Source organism: Hyla sarda, chromosome 2, assembly GCF_029499605.1.
Source record: "Hyla sarda isolate aHylSar1 chromosome 2, aHylSar1.hap1, whole genome shotgun sequence".
Taxonomy (NCBI): Eukaryota; Metazoa; Chordata; class Amphibia; order Anura; family Hylidae; genus Hyla; species Hyla sarda.
Window position 1 is genome coordinate 460637369 of NC_079190.1, and position 22981 is coordinate 460660349.

At 43.9% G+C, this 22981-nt stretch overlaps 1 long non-coding RNA gene across 3 annotated transcripts in view; it reads right to left on the bottom strand.

The window, feature by feature from the left end:
- The window catches only part of LOC130357067 (uncharacterized), a 170923-nt gene that overhangs the window by 18072 nt on the left and 129870 nt on the right, over positions 1-22981 (bottom strand). For 2 of the 3 annotated variants that reach the window (XR_008889098.1, XR_008889100.1), the window contains exons 3-4: positions 18701-18822; positions 17428-18020 (exon numbers count right to left, since the gene is read on the bottom strand). This is a non-coding gene — a long non-coding RNA (uncharacterized LOC130357067). Of the gene's footprint in view, positions 1-17427; positions 18021-18700; positions 18823-22981 lie in introns of those variants that run through there. The other variant, XR_008889099.1, reaches the window with a different exon arrangement.

A 22981-nucleotide genomic window follows, 5' to 3' on the forward strand; every position in this document is an offset into this window, starting at 1 on the left:
TTTATTATGACTGTACCGCGACAACACTGTGTATATTATTGCTGGACCGTGACATCACTGTGTTATTTTACCTGTACTGAAACCCAAAATTGGTCATCACATCCAACACAACTATTATATATGTAAGTGTACAGGAGCACACTGCTGTGGCTGAACTACAAATGCAAACATTAAAATTACTGCAGCACACTGCTGGCGCTAAAATATATGTATAATATGCAACATTTTAAACTGCAACACTGCTATAGAGAAAGCATTAAGGTTCTTAGCATGCCATTTAGTTATCGAGTGGCAGGAGCCATATTCAAATTCAGGATATTTGGCCAATATATGGACTAATATTCGTCCTATGTTCGTGAAATTCGTATATTCGCTATGTTCATTCACTTTTTTTCCATGCAATAATCGTAATGAAATTCGCGATTATTCGATGTGCGATTATATCTTTCAACTAACCAACACTATACACTACACTAGAACCTATCTGCTAAACTAACCTACCCTATCTAAAGCTGAAAGAAGGGAGGGATCAGTGTCCTCTGGAAGTGCTAATATTCACGAATATTTGCTTATTCGCATATACAAAATATTCGCGCTCCACACCGACTCACACAGTAAATAATATTGGAGCCTTCTATGGACCACAAGCTGGAAGCAGGGAGGGATGATCTCTTTTTTTTACACAGTGCACATCATTGTTGTGATGTGTACTGTGAAGAAAAGAAAACGGATATTTTGTCATTTTTAATATATAGCGCTATATTCTAAATATTTGCGAAATCGCATTTCGAATATTCACACTCAACACTAATGCCATTTAGCTAAATAGTGTGTAAATAGTGTGAGACCACCTTATTGTGGTGGGATGGTACACATTATTTGGCCAATGGCATAAGAACCTCAATGTTTTCTCTAGTACGGTGTACAGTTACATGACTGTGTATTATCCCTGTACTGTGGCATCACTGTGTGTATTATCCCTGTACTGTGGCATCACTGTGTGTATTATCCCTGTACTGTGGCATCACTGTGTGTATTATCCCTGTACTGTGACATCACTGTGTATTATCCCTGTACTGTGATATCACTGTATATTATCCCTGTACTGTGGCATCACTGTGTGTATTATCCCTGTACTGTGACATGACTGTGTATTATCCCTGTACTGTGACATCACTGTGTATTATCCCTGTACTGTGGCATCACTGTGTATTATCCCTGTACTGTGACATCACGGTGTGTATTATCCCTGTACTGTGACATGACTGTGTATTATCCCTGTACTGTGACATCACTGTGTGTATTATCCCTGTACTGTGACATCACTGTGTATTATCCCTGTACTGTGGCATCACTGTGTGTATAATATCCCTGTACTGTGATATCACTGTATATTATCCCTGTACTGTGACATCACTGTGTATTATCCCTGTACTGTGACATCACTGTATATTATTCCTGTATTGTGAAATCACTGTGTATTATCCCTGTACTGTGACATTACTGTGTGTATTATCCCTATACTGTGACATCACTGTATATTATCCCTGTATTGTGACATCACTGTATATTATCACTGTACTGTGACATCACTGTGTGTATTATCCCTGTACTGTGGCATCACTGTGTGTATTATTCCTGTACTGTGAGATCATTGTATGTATTATCCGTTTACTGTGACATCACCGTGTGTATTATCCCTGTACTGTGACATCACTGTGTGGATTATCCCTGTACTGTGACATCACTGTATATTATCTCTGTACTATGACATCACTGTGTATTATCCCTGTACTGTGACATCACCGTGTGTATTATCCCTGTACTGTGACATCACTGTGTATATTATCCCTGTACTATGACATCACTGTGTACATTATCCCTGTACTGTGACATCACTGTATATTATCTCTTTACTGTGACATCACTGTGTATATTATCTCTGTACTGTGATATCACTGTATATTATCTCTGTACTGTGATATCACTGTGTATATTATCCCTGTACTGTGACATCACTGTGTATATTATCCCTGTACTGTGACATCATTGTGTATATTATCCCTGTACTGTGACATCACTGTGTATTATCCCTGTACTGTGACATCACTGTGTATATTATTCCTGTATTGTGACATCACTGTGTGTATTATCCCTGTACTGTGACATCACTGTGTATTATCCCCGTACTATGACATCACTGTGTGTATTATCCCTGTACTGTGGCATCACTGTGTATTATCCCTGTACTATGACATCACTGGGTGTATTATCTCTGTACTGTTACATCACTGGGTGTATTATCCCTGTACTGTGACATCACTGTGTGTATTATCCCTGTACTGTGACATCACTGTGTGTATTATCCCTGTACTGTGACATCACTGTGTGTATTATCCCTGTACTGGGACATCACTGTATATTATCTCTGTACTGTGACATCACTGTGTGTATTATCCCTGAACTGTGACATCATTGTGTGTATTATCCCTGTACTATGACATCACTGGGTGTATTATCCCTGTACTGTGACATCACTGTGTGTATTATCCCTGTATTGTGACATCACTGTGTATTATCTCTGTACTGTGACATCACTGTGTGTATTATCCCTGAACTGTGACATCATTGTGTGTATTATCCCTGTACTATGACATCACTGTGTATTATCCCTGTACTGTGACATCACTGTGTGTATTATCCCTGTATTGTGACATCACTGTGTATTATCACTGTTCTGTGACATCTCTATGAGCACGAATATTTGAAATATGAATTTTTACTGTGAATATCGTCACTTTGCGACACAGCGATTTTGCAATTTCTTTATAATATAACGATATATATTCATAATGACGAATATTCTTTTTTTTTTCTTTACAGCACATATCACAAGAATGATGCGCACTGTGTAAAAAAAAGTGATCATCCCTCCCTGCTTCCAGCTTGTGATCCATAGAAGGCTCCAATATTATTTACCGTGTGAGTCAGTGTGGAGCGCGAATATTTCGTATATGCGGCACTTCCAGAGGACACTGATCCCTCCCTTTATTTTAGCTTTAGATAGAGTAGGTTAGTTTACCAGATAGGTACTAGTGTAGGGTATAGTGTTAGTTAGTTAAAAGATATAATTGCGCATGTGCACTATACAAATTTCATTAGGATTTTCGCATGGGAAAAAAGTGAATGAACATAGCGAATATGCGAATTTCGCGAACATAGGACGAGTATTAGCCAAATATTTGCGAAATATCGCAAGTTCGAATATGGACCCTGCCGCTCATCACTATTTATTATCCTTGTACTGTGACATCACTATGTTCATTATCCCTGTTCTGTGGGGAGTTGTAGTTTTGCAACAGCTGGAGGCACACTAGATGGGAAACAAATATGTTTCTCTTGATATTTCTTATTCTTTACTGCAGTGCAAAAACCTCCGAATGTATTTTATTTTTCAAAAACATGTGAGCGCTGAAGGAAAACAGGCGTAGAAGGAACCTCTGTGACCCGGAGACACCAAATGATAAAGGACAGGTTCAGCCACTTCTCATTTAACTGCCTCCATCTCAGGTTTTCCTTAAGAAAATAGTTGTCAGTTACCGACCTCCTTGATAATGAGATTGGCGCAGACGGGATTAGCAGCCGCTCTGTTTTATCATCAGGTTATTTTCCAGAACGCAGTCCTCAGATCCAATTTACCTGAGTCTAAATAACAATATGAGATGTTCAAATTGGCTGAGGGAATGTTTTCTTTTGTTCTAATGACATTGCTTTCAGACTACGGTAATGCCATTCAATTACAGCGCAATATTAGTTCAGTCAGAACGCATTTACCTAAACAGTGCGGACAACAACAAACGTGTGGTAATTGTGCGCCTAAAACGTATGGCTCAGATGTGTACAGCCGAAAAGGATTATAAAGGCTGACATTCTAACCCAGTTCCTATTTCATGTGTGTTGTACAGGTAATACAAGGTTGTGGTGACTTATGTTTTATCAATGCCAGGAGGTACCTGGTAAAGCCACTATGGGGGAGATTTATCAAAACCTGTCCAGAGGAAAAGTTGCTGAGTTGCCCATAGCAACCAATCCGATCACTTCTTTCATTTTTCAGGGGCTCTTTCAAAAGTGAAAGAAGCGATCTGATTGGTTGCTATGGGCAACTCAGCAACTTTTCCTCTGGACAGGTTTTGATAACTCTCCCCCTATGTGTTTTTTGCATTCATCCAGTTGTAGAATGGGGATTCCCTTTTACCCAGTGCAGTGTTTCCTAACCAGGGTCCCTTAAGCTATTGCAAAACTACAACTACCTGCATGCCAAATTTTGTCCGGTAGGGTTGCCACCTTTCTTGAAAAAAAACTACCGGCCATGCTAATTTGTGTAATTAATTATATATGCGTAACATCACAGGATATACTTACTGTATGCGGGGAAAATGTTGTACTATTCTGACCCCTAGAACTTCTTTAATTCTCCTTATATGGGCCTGCATGAAGACTCATTTTTTTGCGCCCCGATCTGTCCTTTTTAACAGTACCATTTTGGTGTGATATTTTGATCTCTTTTTATTTATCAAATTCAGGAGTTGCAGTTAGTTACTACCTAGAACTGCCAGCATGCCCCGATACAGCCTGTGGCCCAGCAGCTGGCACAAACTAAAACTGCAATCGGTGTCCCAGTACAGAACATGGTCCTGTACCCTTCCTAAGTCCCCTCAGGAAGAGTCCCTGCAGTCTATAAGGCTCTCCTGCAGGGTTCACCCCTTGCTCACCTTATATAAATGCATTGTAAATGTATTGTACATATTGTTCAGTGAATATAAAGTTGTACAAATGTATAGGACCTTCCTGGGTCATGTGATCTACTGTCATGTGATGTACCCAGAGTTCCCTGGGTACAGGACCTACAGGCTTTGCAACCAATGGGCTTTAGTCCAGCCCCCCTAGTATATAAGGGGCTGTAGTCTCTAAATTCTCTCTCTTCCTGTTGGACACTAAAGAAGCACAATCTCAGCATATACTTCTCAATTCATCTCAACTAGGCCAAAGCCTAAGGAACCTGCAGCCACTTCAAAACATGAGTTATCAAGCTCTATCTACAATTCTAGTGACTACTACTCAACTCAAGTATACAATTAGTAGCAAAGTGGCCTGCATAAATCTCAATACTAAAAGTCCCAGCAAGCCTGCGACGTATCCTGCATCTCGGTTGCCTCTAGAGAAACTGCATAACTGTAAAGACTGTTCCATAAGAAGTTTAAGTGAAAGTTCCAGTTATCTCACATGTCCTGCTGTGGACATTCCTTTATTGCCTGCCGTTTCTGGGTTGGTTGTCGGTGGGGCCTTATACAGAAAACAACCACATCCTGGCATCACGACAAATCAGGGGTTAATACCACCAGACCCTGCTACACCGTTGCAACACCCCAGACACCACATACAACTCCCAGCATGTTGGACTATATAGTAGTATATAGTATAGGTCAGTGTTTCCCAACAGGAGTGCCTCCAGCTGTTGCAAAACTACAACTCCCAGCATGCTAGTCTATATAGTAGTATATAGTATAGGTCAGTGTTTCCCAACCAGGGGTGCCTCCAGCTGTTTCAAAACTACAACTCCCAGCATGCCGTTGGCTGTGTTTCATGACTCATGATACAGAGGCCGGAGTATCGTGACGGCACGACTCTGCCCCCTCGTGACTTCATGTCCCACCCCCTCAATGCAAGTCACGGTGGTCCCACTGCAGGAGAGATTGTGGGACCCCTGTGATCAGACATCTTATCCCCTCTCCTTTTGGATGGAGGATAAGATGTCTAGGACGTATATTTATTCCTATGGCAATGAATTGAACAGTTAAACAGTAAAAAAAAGTTAATAAATGTGATTTAACCGCTTCCCTAATAAAAGCCAGAATCACTCCCCTTTTGCCATTTAAAAAAAAAGTGTGTAAATAAAATTAAAAATAAACATATGTGGTATCGCCGCGTGCATAAATGTCCAAACTATAAAAATATATTGCTAATTAAACCGCACCATCAATGGCGTACGCGCAAAAAAATTCCCAACTCCAAAATAGCGTATTTTTGGTCACTTTTTATATCATTAAAAAATGAATAAAAAGAAATCAAAATGTCCGATCAAAACAAAAATGGTACCGATGAAAACTTCAGATCACGGTGCAAATATTGAGCCCTTATAAATCCCCATATGCAGAAAAATAAAAAAAAGTTATAGGGGTCAGAAGAGGACATTTTTAAACGTATAAATTTTCCTGCATGTAGTTATGATTTTTTCCAGAAGTACGACAAAATCAAACCTATATAAGTAGGGTATCATTTTAACCGTATGGACCTACAGAACAAAGGTAATGTGTCATTTTTACTGAAAAATGCACTGTGTAGAAATGGAAGCCCCCAAAATTTACAAAATGGTGTTTTGGTCTTCAATTTTGTTGCACAATGATTTTTTTTTCAGTTTCGCCGTGAATTTTTGGGTAAAATGATTAATGGCAAAATAGAATTGGTGGCACAAAAAATAAGCCATAATATGGATTTTTAGGTGGAAAATTAAAAGGGTTATGATTTTTAAAAGGTGAGGAGGAAAAAACGAAAATGCAAAAACTGAAAAACGCTTGGTCCTTAAAGGGTTAAGGACGTTTGCACGATCGTAAATCGAAGCAGGTTACCTCCTGCAAGAATGCACTGTGAGTTTCACGAAAGTCTATGGGAAGGGGGAGTGCCGGCCATCGCGCCCCCTTCCCATAGACTTTCGCTGAGGTGTCGGGCGTCACGTCACGAAGGGGGCGGGCGTGACGTCACGAGGGGCAGCCCTGAACACGGAAGCCTGCATACAGCGTCCGGAACATTAAACTTCCGGGCGCTGGGGAGCGGAGCTTCCGACACAGGGCAGCGGAGTACCTTTTTAAATGATCTTTATTCACTTTTTTTTCCCGCTTTTTTTTGCAATGTTATAGCTCCTACAGGGACCTATAACACTGCACACACTGATCTTTTACATTGATCAATGGTTTCTCATAGGAAACCATTGATTGATGATTCTGCCACTTGAATGCTCATGCCTGGATCTCAGGCACTGAGCAGTCATTCGGCGATCGGACACGCAGGAGGAAGGTTGGGACCCTCCTTGTGTCCTACAGCTGTTCGGAACGCCACGATTTCACTGTAGTGGTCCCGAACAGCCCACTGAGCTAGCAGGCGGTAGTTTAGTTTCACTTTAAACCACTAAAGGGTTAATAGTGCGCGGCTACACGATCAATGCTGTTCGCTGTTAGCCACGGGTCCTGTGGCGCCGCGTTATAGAAAGGGAGTGGACTCAGGGCGTACAGGTCACCCTGTGTCCTTAAGGGGTTAAATTACACCCTCCCCCCCCCCCCCCCCCAGCCCCCCAAAAAAAAAATTTTTTAAAAAAAGCATTTCTGTGATTTCTACGCAAGCAAAGAGCTGGTGTGAAATTTTTTATGTAAAATGGATTCTCACTGTAAAACATGAAATTTACATAACCACGCCCACTTTTGCAAAACTGGAGTGACTAGTGTAAACCTTGCATCATTTTTATGTAAAACACTTTGAATATCTGATGGGAACTTTTTTGACGTGAATATGACCCCCAATGTATCATGTTACTGGATTATGGAAGTGCAGAAATATTCTATTTAAAGGGGTACTCTGCCTCTAGACATCTTATATGATGTCTGGTCGCAGTAGTCCTGCTGCTGGGATCCACGCAATCTCTGTGCTGCACCCCGCGTTAGTTATGAACACTGGGAGAGGGCGGTGGGGTCGTGACTACAGGGCCACACCCCTCGTACTGTCACACCACGCCCCCTCAGTGAAAGTCTATGGGAGGGAGTGTGGCTACTGCCACGCCCCCTCCCATAGACTTGCATTGAGGGGGTGTGACAGCATGAGGGGCGTGGCCATGACATCACGACCATGCTGCCCGCTCCAAGCATTCGAAACAAAATGTTCCGAACGCTGGGGCAGTAGAGTACCCCTTTAATGACATATTTTGTTGTGATAAAAAATGGGCATATCGATAATGGGATCTCAGCTCTGTAACCGATTCTGTCAGATCTGACGGGAACAACGCGGCTCTGTGCTTCCAATTGACACAACAGGCATCACCCCCAACCTGTCCGAATCCATTATGTCAATCTGAACAAGGCCTCAGTCAATGGTGGGTATTTAGGAAGCATTTTACCCTGGTTTTCTTGGGTAAATTTGTCTCAATATTTTGGCGCAGTGTGTTTTTTGCAACTTTTCATTTACCTGTGTTTTGGTTTGTTGCTGTGGCAGACATGTTTTTGGTTGATTTTTTGCAGTGGTCAGGGATTTATAAAAATGCTACTTTTTTAAAAAGTCACATACTTTGGCGCAACCCACCAAAACGGGTGCTAATCACCACCACATAAAGAAGCACCTACAAACTAATGGTGGACAGCGTTATTAAAAAGTCGCCTAATTGTCGCATGTATTAAAAAGTCGCAGAAAAACACCAGAAAAAGTAGAGCACTGATGTGAGAAATGTGATCAGCACCAGATTAATCACGTGCCCTGCACCATATGATCAATTTAGTGCAGGGACACAGTTTCCACTACATGAATTAATGGAGTAAAAAGACATTCACCTACTCCACTTTTCATAAATACCCCCCCCCCCCAATGATCATAAATTTAGTTTTTTATTAACATTTTCGCTCATTTTTGCAAGACCAGTGCCCTATCACTTATGAACACCAGGTGGCGCCTACTCATTGAATTATCTGCTATATGAGAAACATATACAGCTCTGAATGCAGTATATACATGTGATTAGAGTTGAGCGAACTTACAGGAAATTGGCTCATAGCAAACCTATTGATTACTTTTAGAGATGAGCGAACTTACAGTAAATTCGATTCGTCACAAACTTCTCGGCTCGGCAGTCGATGACTTATCCTGCGTAAATTTGTTCAGCTTTCAGGTGCTCCGGGGGGCCTGGAAAGGTGGATACAGTCCTAGGAAAGAGTCTCCTAGGACTGTATCCACCTTTTCCAGCCCACGGGAGCACCTGAAAGCTGAACTAATTTATGCAGGATAAGTCATCAACTGCCGAGCCTAGAAGTTCGTGACGAATCGAATTTACTGTAAGTTCGCTCATCTCTAATTACTTTAGTGTGCGTAAATTAGTTCAGCTTTCCAAGGGCTCTGGTTGCCTGGAAAAGTCCGGGATGACAGTCTTAGGTCTCCTAGGCCTGTATTCAACTTTTCCAGGCAACTGGAGCTCTTGGAAAGCTGAACTAATTTATGCAGACCAAAGTAATCAACAGCCGAGTTGCGAGGTTCACTACGAGCCAGTTTACTGTAAGTTCGCTCAACTCTACATGTGATGCTTCCGTGCCATAAGTAATGTAAAGTAACTTGTTGTTTTCCACTGTTATTTATCCATTTATTCTAACTTTTCTAATGGTCCCTGTCCCACCATTATGTAAAATAAAATTATCATTCATCTGCTAGGAGACCTGAAGCTTCTTTTACGACTCCCTGTAAATTCATCTTTATCTCCCATACACAGGGTCAGGTCCTAACAAAGCTCTCTTTGTGTATACAACCCAAACAACTAGCAGAGCTGTCAGCATCATGATTCACTGTGGGCTTTTTATTTTATTTTATTTATTAAATTTTTTTGCCTGGGAAAACATACTCGAGGAACAAGGTACGGCTCAAATGAAATAACAAAAAACACTAAGAATCATCTATGAAGCATAAAGTGTAAAATGCTTTTTTACATATATAAGTACCAGCGCTGTCTGCGCATGACAGTGGTCTCCAAGTTGCGGACCTCCAGCTTTTGCAAAACTACAACTCCCAGCATGCCCAGACAGCCGAAGGCTGTCTGGGCATGCTGGGAGTTGTAGTTTTGCAACAGCTGGAGGTCAATAGTCTGGAGACCACTAACTACGGTGTATTATCGAACAGGATATTAGAGAGCTCCATCATGTTTTACATTGCACTGACATTCACCACCTTGATAAAATAAAGTTGCTACCGACCACAATGTTTACAAAAATACCGATAAATTTTATTAAACACAAAACAACCAATTGAAAAACTGGAGAAGACGAGCAACAATAACAGATATGAAAAAAAAAAAGTGCTCACAAGGTGACCCAAGCAGGACATATTCATAGCATAACGTGGGATATTAATAGTGGCATAAAAATGCTTTAAAATGAAAATAAAAGAAGCGATCTGATTGGTTGCTATGGGTAACTCAGCAACTTTTCATCTGGACAGGTTTTGATAAATGTCCCCGCTAGCGGCATGTTATAGCGTTTTTATGCCATAAGTTATGTTATGAACATGGACTGCTTGGGTCACCATGTGAGCGCTTTTTTTTTTTATCTGTTGTTGATTCTCGTCTTATCCCATTTTTATATTGATACTAGTTGAGTACCCGGCATTGCCTGGTTTTTCCTTCCTAATCCTTGTTGTGGAGGAAAATCAACAGTGGAAGCTTTTGACTTCATATCCCGCTCTCATATATTGTTGGCATATCCCAACCCCATATCCCGACCTCCTATCCCGACCTCCTATCCCATCCTCCTATCCCGACCACCTATCCCGTCCTCCTATCTCGTCCTCCTATCCCGTCCTCCAATCCCATCCTCATATCCCGTCTTCCTATCTCAACCTCCTATCTCAACCTCCTATCCAGTCCTCCCATCCCATCCTCCTTTCCCGTCCTCCTATCCCGACCTCCTATCCAGACCTCATATCCCATCCTCATATCCTGTCCTCCTATCCCGACCTCCTATCCAGACCTCATATCCCATCCTCCTATCCTGTCCTCCTATCCCGACCTCCTATCCCGGTCCTCCTATCCCGGTCCTCCTATCCCGGGCCTCCTATCCCGGGCCTCCTATCCCAACCCGTAATATGTGTACCAGGTATTGAAATATCTCCAGTCATACGGAAGTTATGTGGGAACATACATTTCCAATTGATTTCCATGGGACTTTAAACAAAAAACCCAACCCTCACAAATGGGGGTAATTAAAGGACAACTGTAATGGCACAGTTTTATATATGCCCGTGCCCGGGCATCAAAAATAAACAAAATAAACTCATACATACCTTCCTACGAGCCCCCGTTGGTCCGGCACAGGCCTCACGGTCCGGCAGTGCTGACGTCATTCCACTTCCTGGGGACGGGGACGCCGCAGAGCCGTCGGCGTATCACCGGGCGTAGCGATGTCACCAGGCTGAGCCGACTGTCAAGAAGTTGGCCAGAGCTCCTTACATGACAGTGGGCTCAGCCTATCACCAGCCGGTGCGGAACATCGCTACGGCCGGTGATTCGCCGATGGCTCTGCGGCGTCCCCGTTCCCAGGAAGTGGAATGACATCAGCACTGCCAGACCAACGGGGGCTCGTAGGAAGGCATGTATGAGTTAATTTTGTTTATTTTTGAGGCCCGGGCACTGGCAAATATAAAACTGTACCACTACAGTTGTCCTTTAAGAGTTAAATTAACAATCCTATATTTTAAGTGGACATATAAGTAACATGTGACCAAGTATTATCGAAATATTTCCAGCTGTTTGGAAGTTATGCAGTAACATATATTTCCCATAGACTTGTATGGGACTGTAAATAAAAACCCTGCCCCTGGCAAATGGGGGTGAGTAAGGGTTAAATTACCTATCCTATGTTTGTTGTTGACATATAAGTAACGTGTGCCAAGTTTCATGTTAATATCTTTAGCGGTTTGGACTGATGCTGGAACATACACACACACGTTGAGTTTTATGTATATAGATTGATCTTATTTTTTTTTTTTAAAACATTGTGATAAATAAAATGAATTGTTATTTTGCAAACTTTGTGGTCTGTAGGATTTTGCTGGTACTATTTATTAGAATAACTATCTATGGTTACAGGTAGCGTGCTTTGCGTGCACCACCCAAAATTGATTAAAGGGGTTGTGCGCTGCCCTGGCTTTCGGAGCTCCGCACGCAGCGTCCGGAAGTTCATTACTCCGAACGCTGTGTGCGGGCTTCCGTGTTTGCGGCCGCCGGGCGTGACGTCACGCCCGCCCCCTCAAGGAAAGTCTATGGGAAGGGGGTGCGACCGCTGTCACGCCCCCTTCCCATAGACTTTGGTAGAGGGGGCGGACGTGACGTCACGCCCAGCGGCCACGAAAAGCCCGCACACAGCGTTCGGAGTAATGAACTTCCGGACGCTGCGTGCGGAGCTCCGAAAGCCAGGGCAGTGCACAATCCCTTTAAATGGGCACTCTCATTAAAACTAATTTTTGATATTGCACCCCTTATGGTAAATAAAAAATTTCTAATATACTTTGTTTAAAAAAGTCTAAGTATACTTTTGTATAAGTTTGTTTAAAAAAAAAAAGGAAGTTTTCTATGTTTTATTTGTGCTTAAAAAATCTCAAGAGCACATTTTCCCCCCATCTCATCCATAGGAAACACAGGAAGTGCAGCTTGGAGGGCTGAGAGGGGGGGTGTCAAGCCAACAGCATATGGCAGTGAGAGGAGCTATGATTGGATGAGGCTGGACACACCCCCCTCAGCACTCCAGGCTGCACTTCCTGTGTTTAGACTTCGGTCCAAAGTCTGTGTATAAGATGGCGGAAAATGTGCTCTTGAGCTTTTTTAAGCACAAATAAAACAGAAAACCTGATTTTTTTTAAACAAAGTATATTAGAAATATTTTTTATTTACCATAAGGAGGGCAATAGCAAAAATTTGTTTTAATGAGAGTGACACTTTAAAAATACTAACTCTTAAAGGGGTTGTCCAGGAATAGAAAAACTGAGCTAATTTCTTTCAAAAGCAGCTCCACGTCTGTCCCCAGGTCATGTGTGGTATTACTACTTTCAATGTAACTGGGCTGCAGAACCACACCCGAACCTGGAGACAGACAGGGAGCTGTTTTTGAGATAAATTAGCTCTGTTTTTCTATTCCTGGACAACCCCTTTAATTTATATAGCGCACGCGGATTTGGTTCTGGTCTCCATTGGGGCTTACAGTCTGAACTCACCTATCAGTATGTTTCTGGAGAAAACCCACACAAACACGAGAAGAACATACAGACTTCATTGTCCTTGGTCGGACTTGAACCCAGGACCGCAACACTACAATGCAACAGTGTGAACCACTGAGCCACCATGCAAAGACGACATATTGATAGCACTCACATTGTATAAAACTAGAGATTGGCAAACCTGGGCAAAATGACTTTTCTGGCATTTTACTATCAGCTTCATTTTCGGCATATATAAAGAGGAAGGCTGTATATTAGTGATATATTAGGGATGGAATTCGGGGATTAGATAAAACACTGGTAAAGGTAATTCGTTCACCTCTAACTGCCACCTTCTTGATGTAAAGAACTGAGGAGGAGCATTCCATAGCGTAGTATAGTCAGTGAAAAGAAATCTGTATATTATAGGTGAGAGAGACGGTTACCCCAAATAGTTGTGTACCCCATACATAACCATGGCAGAGCACATAAACATAATGGTGGTTCTGCAGCCCTTCCGACCGGCAAATATGGAACATGATGTGAACTTGCTTCGAGAAGTGGTGGACACTCACGACCAGACTAAGGATAAAAGCCAACACAATTGTTATTTTCCCATAATGCAACACATTTCGCAGAACGTCAGCCTGCTTCATCAGGCTGCCATGCTGCAAAATGTGTTGCATCTGTTCAGCGCCGTGAGTATCCACCGCTTCTCGAAGCAAGTTCACACCACCTTCTTGATGTGTCAGCTTGTCAAAATTCTGCCCTCCTGGAGCTACAATTGTAAAGTTTTAACATAAGGTGGATCATAAAACCTGGGTAAGAGGATCAGTTTTGCACATAGTGAAAAATGTTGGGAGATTTATCATTGTGTTTAGAGCATTTTTTTTTTTACTTATAAATGTCGAATGAAATGTCTCACGTGCGCCAAAGCACATTTATTTGCAACTTTTCTGCCAGAGAGGTCAGTAAGCAAAATCTACAAATGGTTTTACTAAAGTCAATTTCATTTTTCAACTTGCAGCGGTAACGGATTTAAGTGCAAATGTCGTACAAAAGTCAAAAAAATGACGCAACAAGGTCAAAATCTACACCAGCCGTCGCTGCCCGCTTCTCTCCCCTTGCCTTTCCTGGGGTCTAGAGCCCTGCTGCCGCCGCTTCTATCCCGCTGGCTATCTGCGCCGCTGCCCGTTCTCTCCCCCTGACTATCGGTGCCGGCGCCCCATTGCCGGCACCGATAGCCAGGGGGAGAGAAGCAGCGCCGGCAATGGGGCAGCGGCGCTGATAGCCAGCGGGAGAGAAGGGGCAGCGGCACCCATTGCCGGCGCCGCTGTCCCGTTGCCTCCCCCATCCCCGGTTGTATAATTACCTGTCGGGGTAATTACCGGGGTCGGGTCCGCGCTGCTTCAGGCCTCCGGTGTGCGTCCCCTGCGTCGTTGCTATGCACTGCACAGCTCGGCACAATGACGAGTGACGTAATTGCGTCTCGCAGCGCATAGCAACGACGCAGGGGACGCACACCGGAGGCCTGAATCAGCGCGGACCCGACCCCGGCAACAGGTAATTTTACAACCGGGGATAGGGGAGGCAACGGGGCAGCGGTGTCGGCAATGGGTGCCGCTGCCCCTTCTCTCCCCTGTCTGTCGGCGCCACTGCCCCATTGCCGGCGCCGCTTCTCTCCCCCTGGCTATCGGTACCGATAGCCAGGGGGAGAGAACGGGCAGCGGCACCGATAGCCAGGGGGAGAGAAGGGCCGGCAGCAGGGCTCTAGACCCCAGGACAGGCAGGGGCAGAGAAGACGGCAGTGATGACAGGTCTCTGCACCTGCAGAGCCGCTGCAGTTCATTGATTTAAAGCGCTCGCTTTAAATCATTGAACTGCAGCGGCTTATCGGCATATAACACGTAGGTAGACTTTAGGCTAAAAATTTTAGCCTAAAAAGTGCGTGTTATATGCCGATATTGCTGCAGGTCATGTGAGCACTGCGCCATCTGAGAGCTCACATGACCAGCGACAATGAATATACATATTGAGCCGGTGGGACCACCTCCAGCGCGCAATTCACTGAAGATGGAAGGAGATCTTCAGAGGGACAGATCTCCGGAGTGCAGGTATGTATTTACAGTGGGGATCAAAAGTTTGGGCACCCCAGGTAAAAATTTCAATTAATGTGCATAAAGAAGCCAAAGAAAGATGGAAAAATCTCCAAAAGGCATCAAATTACAGATTAGACATTCTTATAATATTTCAACAAACTTTATATTTTATTTCCATCATTTACACTTTCAAAGTTTGGGCACCCTGCAGAATTAATATCTTGTACTGCCCCCTCTGGCAAGTATCACAGCTTGTAAATGCTTTTTGTAGCAAGCCAAGAGTCTTTCAATTCTTGTTTGAGGTATCTTTGCCCATTCTTCCTTACAAAAGTCTTTCAGTTCTTTGAGATTTCTGGGCTGTCTGTCACGCACTGCTCTTTTAAGGTCTATCCATAAATTTTCAATTATGTTGAGGTGAGGAGATTGTGAAGTCCATGGCAAAACCTTCAGTTTACGCCTCTTGATGTAATCCCCCATGGATTTCGAGGTGTGTTTTTGTAGAATCCATCCTCTCTTTAACTTCGGCTTTTTCACAGATGGCATCAAGTTAGCATCCAAAATTTGATGAAATTTCATTGAATCAATTTTTTCCTTCTACTCGTGAGATGTTCCCTGTGCCACTGGCTGAAATACACCCCCAAAGCATGATTGATCCACCCCCATGCTTAACAGTTGGACAGAGGTTCTTTTCATTCAATTCTGTTCCCCTTCTTCTCCAAACGTACCTGTTACGCTGAGCGCTCCGGGTCTCCGCTCCTCCCCGAAGCGCTCGCAGCGTTCTTTAATTCGCAGCGCTCCGGTCAGACCTGCTGACCGGGTGCGCTGCGATATTGCTCCCAGCCGGGATGCGATTCGCGATGCGGGACGCGCCCGCTCGCGATGCGCATCTCGGTCCCCGTACCTGACCCGTTCCCCGTCTGTGTTGTCCCTGTGCGCGCGGCCCCGCTCCTTAGGGCGCACGCGCGCCGGGTCTCTGCAATTTAAAGGGCCAGTGCACCAATGATGGTGCCTGGTCCAATCTCCCTAATTAGCTTGCACCTGTGCACTCCCTACTTATACCTCACTTCCCCTGCACTCCCTCGCCGGATCTTGTTGCCCTTGTGCCAGAGAAAGCCTTTCCTTGAGTGTTCCTAGCCTGTGTTCCAGACCTCCTGCCGTTGCCCCTGACTACGATCCTTGCTGCCTGCCCTGACCTTGCTCTTGCCTTATCCCTTGTACCATGCCTATCTCAGCAGTCAGAGAGGTTGAGCCGTTGCCGGTGGATACGACCTGGTTGCTACCGCCGCTGCAAGACCATCCCGCTTTGCGGCGGGCTCTGGTGAAAACCAGTAGCTACTTAGAACCAGTCCACCGACACGGTCCACGCCAAACCCTCTCTGACACAGAGGATCCACCTCCAGCCTGCCGAATCATGACAGTACCTGTGCTCATTCCGGCCAAAAAGTTAAATTTTAACCTCATCGGTCCACAGAACTTGTTTCCAAAATGCATCAGGCTTGTCTATATGTTAATTTTCAAAGTTCAAACGCTGATTTTTGTGGTGAGAACATAGAAGAGGTTTTCTTCTGATGACTCTTCCATGAAGACCATATTTGTACAAGTATCTCTTTATAGTGGAATAGTGTACCGCAACTCCAGTGTCTGCCAGATCTTTCTGGAGGGATTGTGCAGTCAAAGGTGGGTTTTGAATTGTTTTTCTCACAATCCTGCTAGCTGTTCTTTCTGACATTTTTCTTGGTCTTCCAGATCTTGCTTTAACTTCCACTGTTCCTAATGACTGCCATTTCTTAATTACATTCCAAACAGAGGATATTGACATCTGAAAACGTTTTGCTATCTTCTTATAGCCTTCTCCAGCTTTGTGAGCGTCAACTATTTCAGTTTCAGATTTCTAGACAACTGCTTAGAAGAACCCATGGTGCTGATTGTTGGGGCAAGGTCAGATGAGTCTGGGCATTTAAAACCTTTGAGATTGACATCACCTGGTCTTCCCAGATGATGATTGAGAACAAACCATGACACTAGCAGGTCTCAGTTTTGCAAAGGCGGCAGTGCATGCTCTAAATTCTGCAGGGTGCCCAAACTTTTGCAGACGCCATTTTTTAGTTTTCTGTTATTTTGAAAGCGTAAATTATGGAAATAAAATCTAACTTTTGTTGACATATTATAAGAATGTCTAATCTGTAATTTGATGCCTTTTGGAAATGTTTCCATCTTTCCTTGGCTTCTTTATGCACATTAATACAAGTTTTTACCTGGGGTGCCCAAACTTTTGATCCCCACTGTAACCCATTAACCCCTCATCGGTCTCCTGTTCACCCACACTATAACCCAGTGTATTGGGTATTTAACCCCTCATCGGTCTCCTGTTCACGCAAACTACAACCCAGTGTATTGGGTATTTAACCCATTAATCCCTCATCGGTCTCCTGTTCACCCACACTATAACCCAGTGTATTGGGTCTAGTGTGGGTGAACAGATGACCGTTTTCCTTTAAGATGTTAATCGGATCACAAATCATTACTCCAAACATATAACATAAGGATGTTTTCTAATTAGCTTGTTTTCAAAAAAATTGTGCAATGCCCATAGACCATGGAGATAGACAAGTCCTTCATACAACAAAAAAGGGAACATTGGCGCGTCTAATAAATGAATGTCACAATTCCAGGTCACCAGATAATTGTATCATTGTGGAGGCGCGTTCTCTAAAAATGAAGGACAATGATTACATTCATAACACAAAAGATGCCTGATTGAGGATTGCAATAAATTTCCTAAAATTGTTAAAAAATGGTAATCTTCTTCAATGCAGGTCCGATCGCGCAATCACAGGAAATTATTTATCACGAAAGGAAGGAATCGTCCTGCGGAGACTGGGAAAAAATCAGAAGTAGAAATTATTTTAGGGGAACAGGAGTCCGGAGTGAATAGTCGGGGTCTATTTGTCATCATTAAATGACTTGGCTATTACAACTAGAAAAAATATATTTGCTTAGATATTTGAATGGAAGAGGAGAAAGTTTTGGAAATACAAATCTACATAATTTATCTCAAATCTTTCTAAGGTTCTGTTTACATTTGGTTTTTGCCAATGTCACAAAGACGTAGGATGCACACAGTATTTGCTTTTCCTCTTATTGTTTTTCAACCAAGGTTGTGTGAGGGTTGTATTTTTTACTGGTACAATTTTGATGTGTATATATGACTTTTTGATCTTTTTGGTAAGTGAGGTGACTAAAAACTACCAATATAAAGAGACAGTGTGGGAACTGCAGCAGGGTGACAGCTGTTTCGTACACAATTTGTACTTCCTCAAACCACTCCTCCCCGATTGTATCACTGCTGTGGAAATACACCTGGACACTGATGTCACCAGGTAGGTGTTTACAAGTGTTTATAAGTTCAGGTGTTTATGAATGTCTAATTTGAGCGCAGTGATCAAACACCCCACCCTCAGCCAGAGGATTCATGGAAAATGTAGGCACCATTACAGAACCTTTTTAGTGATCATTTACATCCATTTCTCTGAGTGTTTTTTTTTTTTTTTAGTTACCTTTTAGGTCTTACAAGAATAAGGTTTTAATCACTTCCCATTTTTTCTCGAATCTTTCTGTACACTGAAGAAAGTTCTCTACTGTCTTCAGCCTTTCCAAATTATTCCAGGTCATGGTTATTCTGTAATATAAAGAGGGACAAATGAGTGGCACTCAATAGGTTTGAATGCAGAGGTTGCTTCTTTTATTTTGAAAGCAGTATGTATGACATTAAAACCAGGGGAGTGCAAATGGGGGGTAGCTCTAGCAGGGTGTTTCGTACCCGATGCGTACTTCCTTAGACCGCTCCTCTCCAGTTGCATCAGTGCTGGTGAAATACACTTGGACACTGATGTCACCGAGTAGGTGTTTACAAATGTTTACAATTTTAGGTGTTTACAAAGGTCTAATTTGAGTGCAGTGATCAAACAACACACCCTCAACAAGAGGATTCACATGTAACGTAGCATTACAGAACCTCTTCAGTGATAATTTCCATCCTTTTTCCAGAGTGTTTCCTAAATGACCTTTCAGTTCTTACAGGAATAAGCTTTTCATAATTTCACATTTTTAAACCAAATGAAAGAAGCTTTCTGAAGATTGGAGAAAGTTCTCTATTGTCTTCAGCAAATTATTCCAGGTCGTGGCGGTTCTGTAATTAGAAAATATTTATATGTAGTTGTCTACACTTTCTACATACCGTATATACTCGAGTATAAGCCGAGTTTTTCAGCACGATTTTTCGTGCTGAAAACACCCCCCTCGGCTTATACTCGAGTGAACTCTCCACCTGTCAATCCCTTCACCTTCGTCATCATCCAGACCCCCCCTTTAGTTTTCTACTCACCTCCCCTCAGTGGGAAGGAAGTTTTAGCTGGTCCGGGCCATCTATGCTGCAGGGACCGTCCGGTGGGGAGGGTTAGTCGTTCCGGGCTGTCCACCTTCACCGGGTGAGGCCCTCTTCTCCGCTCCGGGCCCGGCCCTAGACTAGTGACGTTGCCTTGACGACGACGCACAGGGACATTCGTCCCTGCACATGAACGTCAATGTGCGTCGTCGTCAAGGCAACATCACTAGACCAGGGCCGGTAGTCCGGGGCAGGTGAAGATGGACAGCCCGGAATGACTAATCCTCCCGACCGGACGGTCCCTGCAGAATAGATGGCCCGGACCAGCTCACCCTTCCTTCCCACCGAGGGGAGGTGAGTAGAAAACTAAAGGGGGGGGGGGTCTGGATGATGACGAAGGCCGCAGTGATCTTCAACCTGCGGACCTCCAGATATTTCAAAATTACAACTCCCAGCATGCCCGGACAGCCGATGGCTTTCCGGGCATGCTGGGAGTTGTAGTTTTGCAACATCTGGAGGTCCACAGGTTGAAGACCACTGGATTGACAGGCGGTGATGATGAAGGGGGGGTGGGATGATGACAGGCGGTGATGATGAAGGGGGGGTGTGGGATGATGACAGGGGGATGATGACAGGCGTTGATGATGAAGGGGAGATGATGACAGGCGGTGATGATGAAGGGGGGATGATGACAGGCAGTGATGATGAAGGGGGGATGATGACAGGGTAATGATGAAAGGGGGAATGATGACAGGCGGTGATAATGAAGGGGGGGATGATGAAGAGGGAGGATGATGACAGGGTGATGATGATGGGGGTCTGGATGATGACAGGGGGGGGATGATGACATAGGGGATGATGTATTTCCCACCCTAGGCTTAAAGTCGAGTCAATTACTTTTCCTGGGTTTTTGGGGTGAAATTAGGGACCTCGGCTTATATTCGGGTCGGCTTATACTCGAGTATATACAGAATTTTTTTTTTTTTCTGATATAACTTGGGCAGAACCATCTTTACAAATATCTAAATGAGCAATAGAATTGTTCTGTATCTGCTGCTTTGTATAATATCCATTGAATTCTACCGGTCATGGACAATGACGATATTAATAAATGATGAAGTCGGTGTTTGTAGCCTGTGCGCGGACTGAATAAGTAATGTGTCTAAATCACGGTGAAATTGAACGGGTATTACCTTTTTGGTTTACAAATTGCGGCTTTATGTCCTAAAATCAGGCACTTCTAGCTGTGAATTCATGAATATTGAATCAAGAAAAAGGAGGCCTGGATAGTCAGCGGCATTAATATTTACACGCTGAATAAAGAAAAATACGCTTCTTGCTGCACGCTACGCTGGACGTATTCATGACATTCAATTAAAGTCGTATTGTAAGATGGTGAAAAATAATTTGCATTCACAAAAACACAATGGCCAAGTAAATTGACGGTGAAGTCAATGTCAGTAGATCAGTTATCGGCAGATTTTATCCCCTTATAAAGCATATAAAGACAAATATACCCAATTAGGGTGCCTCCAGCTGTTGCAAAACTACAACTCTCAACATACCTGGACACTGTGATACTAAATATGTTTACAGCATTGTTTTGTTTTTGTTTTTATTTAAAAGAAAAAAGGGTAAAAGGTGGTTGATTTTAATTAGGGGTGGGAATTTTATATATTTATAAAAACATTTATTTTACACTTTTTATTTGACACTTTTTACACTTTTTTTAGGGAATATTGTAAGCAATCAATTGATTGCTTATACTGTTTAATGCTATTGCATAGCATTGAACAACAAAATCATCATTCCTGCACTGTGATGTAACTGTGGGCATTTTCCTGTACTGTGACATCCTGTGTGTATTATCCTTGTATTGTGACATCACTGTGTATATCATATCTCACTATGTGCATTATTCCTGTACTGTGACATCACTGTGTGCATTATTTATACACTGTGACATCGCTGAGTACATTATACCTGTATTGTAACATCACTGTTTGAACCATTGCTGTGCTGTGACATCGCTGTTTGCATTATACCTGTATTGTGACATCGCTGTGTACATTATTCCTGTACTTTTGACATCACTGTGTGCTTAATCCCTGTACTGTGACATCACTGTGTTTATTATCCATGTACTGTGACATCACTTTGTGTATTATCTCTGTACTGTGACATCATTGTGTTTATTATCCCTGTACTGTTGTAACGCCGAGCGCTCCGGGTCCCGCTGTCCCTCCGGAGCGCTTGAGGCATTCTGCTGTCAGCAGCGCTCCGGTCTCTGTCTCCGACCGCGAGCGCTGCTGTGTCCGTGCCGGTGGGGACGCGATCTGCATGGCGGATTATGTCAGCTTGCGGATCGCGCCCTGTTTCACTCACCCTCCTCCGGTGTCGGTCTCGTCCCGGCGTGCGCGGCCCCGCTCCCTAGGGCGCGCGCGCGCCGGCTTTCCAAGATTTAAAGGGCCAGTGCGCCGTTAATTGGTGCCTGGCCCAATCAGTGTAATCACCACCAAACACTACATAAACCCACTTCCCCTTCCTGTCCATGCCGGATCTTGTTGCCTTGTGCCAGAGAAAGCGTTTCTTGTGTCCCCTTGCCTGTGTATCCAGACCCTTTGCCGTTGCCCCTGACTACGAACCGTTGCTGCCTGCTATGACCTTGACCTTCTGCTATGTCTGACCTCGCCTTGCCTTGTCCCTGTGTAGCACGCCTGTCTCAGCTGTCAGTGAGGTTGAGTCGCTATCGGGTGGAACGACCTGGGGGTTACCTGCCGCGGCAAGTCCATCCTGCTTTGCGGCGTGCTCTGGTGAAAACCAGTAACCTCTTAGATTCCGTTCCCCTGGTACGGCCCACGCCATCGCCCCACTGACACAGGGGATCCACTCCTGAGTCCTTCCTGCATACCAGTCCGGATCCTGACAGTAGATCCGGCCATGGATCCCGCTGAGGTGCCACTGCCAAGCCTCGCTGACCTCACCACCGTGGTCACCCAGCAATCACACCTGATCGCCCAACCGGGACAACAGCTGTCTTAGTTGACTGCCATACTTCAGCAATCATCTCCTCCACAGCGAGCTGCCGCTTCCACGTCCAGAATCCGCCTGTCTCTACCTGACAAATTTGATGGGGATTCCAAGCTGTGTCGTGGATTTCTGACCCAGTGTTCGCTGCATCTGGAGATGATGTCGGACCTGTTTCCCACAGAACGGTCTAAGGTGGCATTTGTGGTCATTCTGTTATCTGGAAAGGCCTTGTCCTAGGGCCACACTGCTTTGGGACCGCAACGATCCTGCCACTGCTACTGTTCAGTCCTTCCCCTCCGAAGTACGCAGTGTCTTTGAGGAACCTGCCCGTGCATCATCTGCTGAAACAGCCTTGCTAAACCTCGTCCAAGGAGACTCTACAGTGGGCGAATATGCCGTACAGTTCCGCACACTGGCCTCTGAG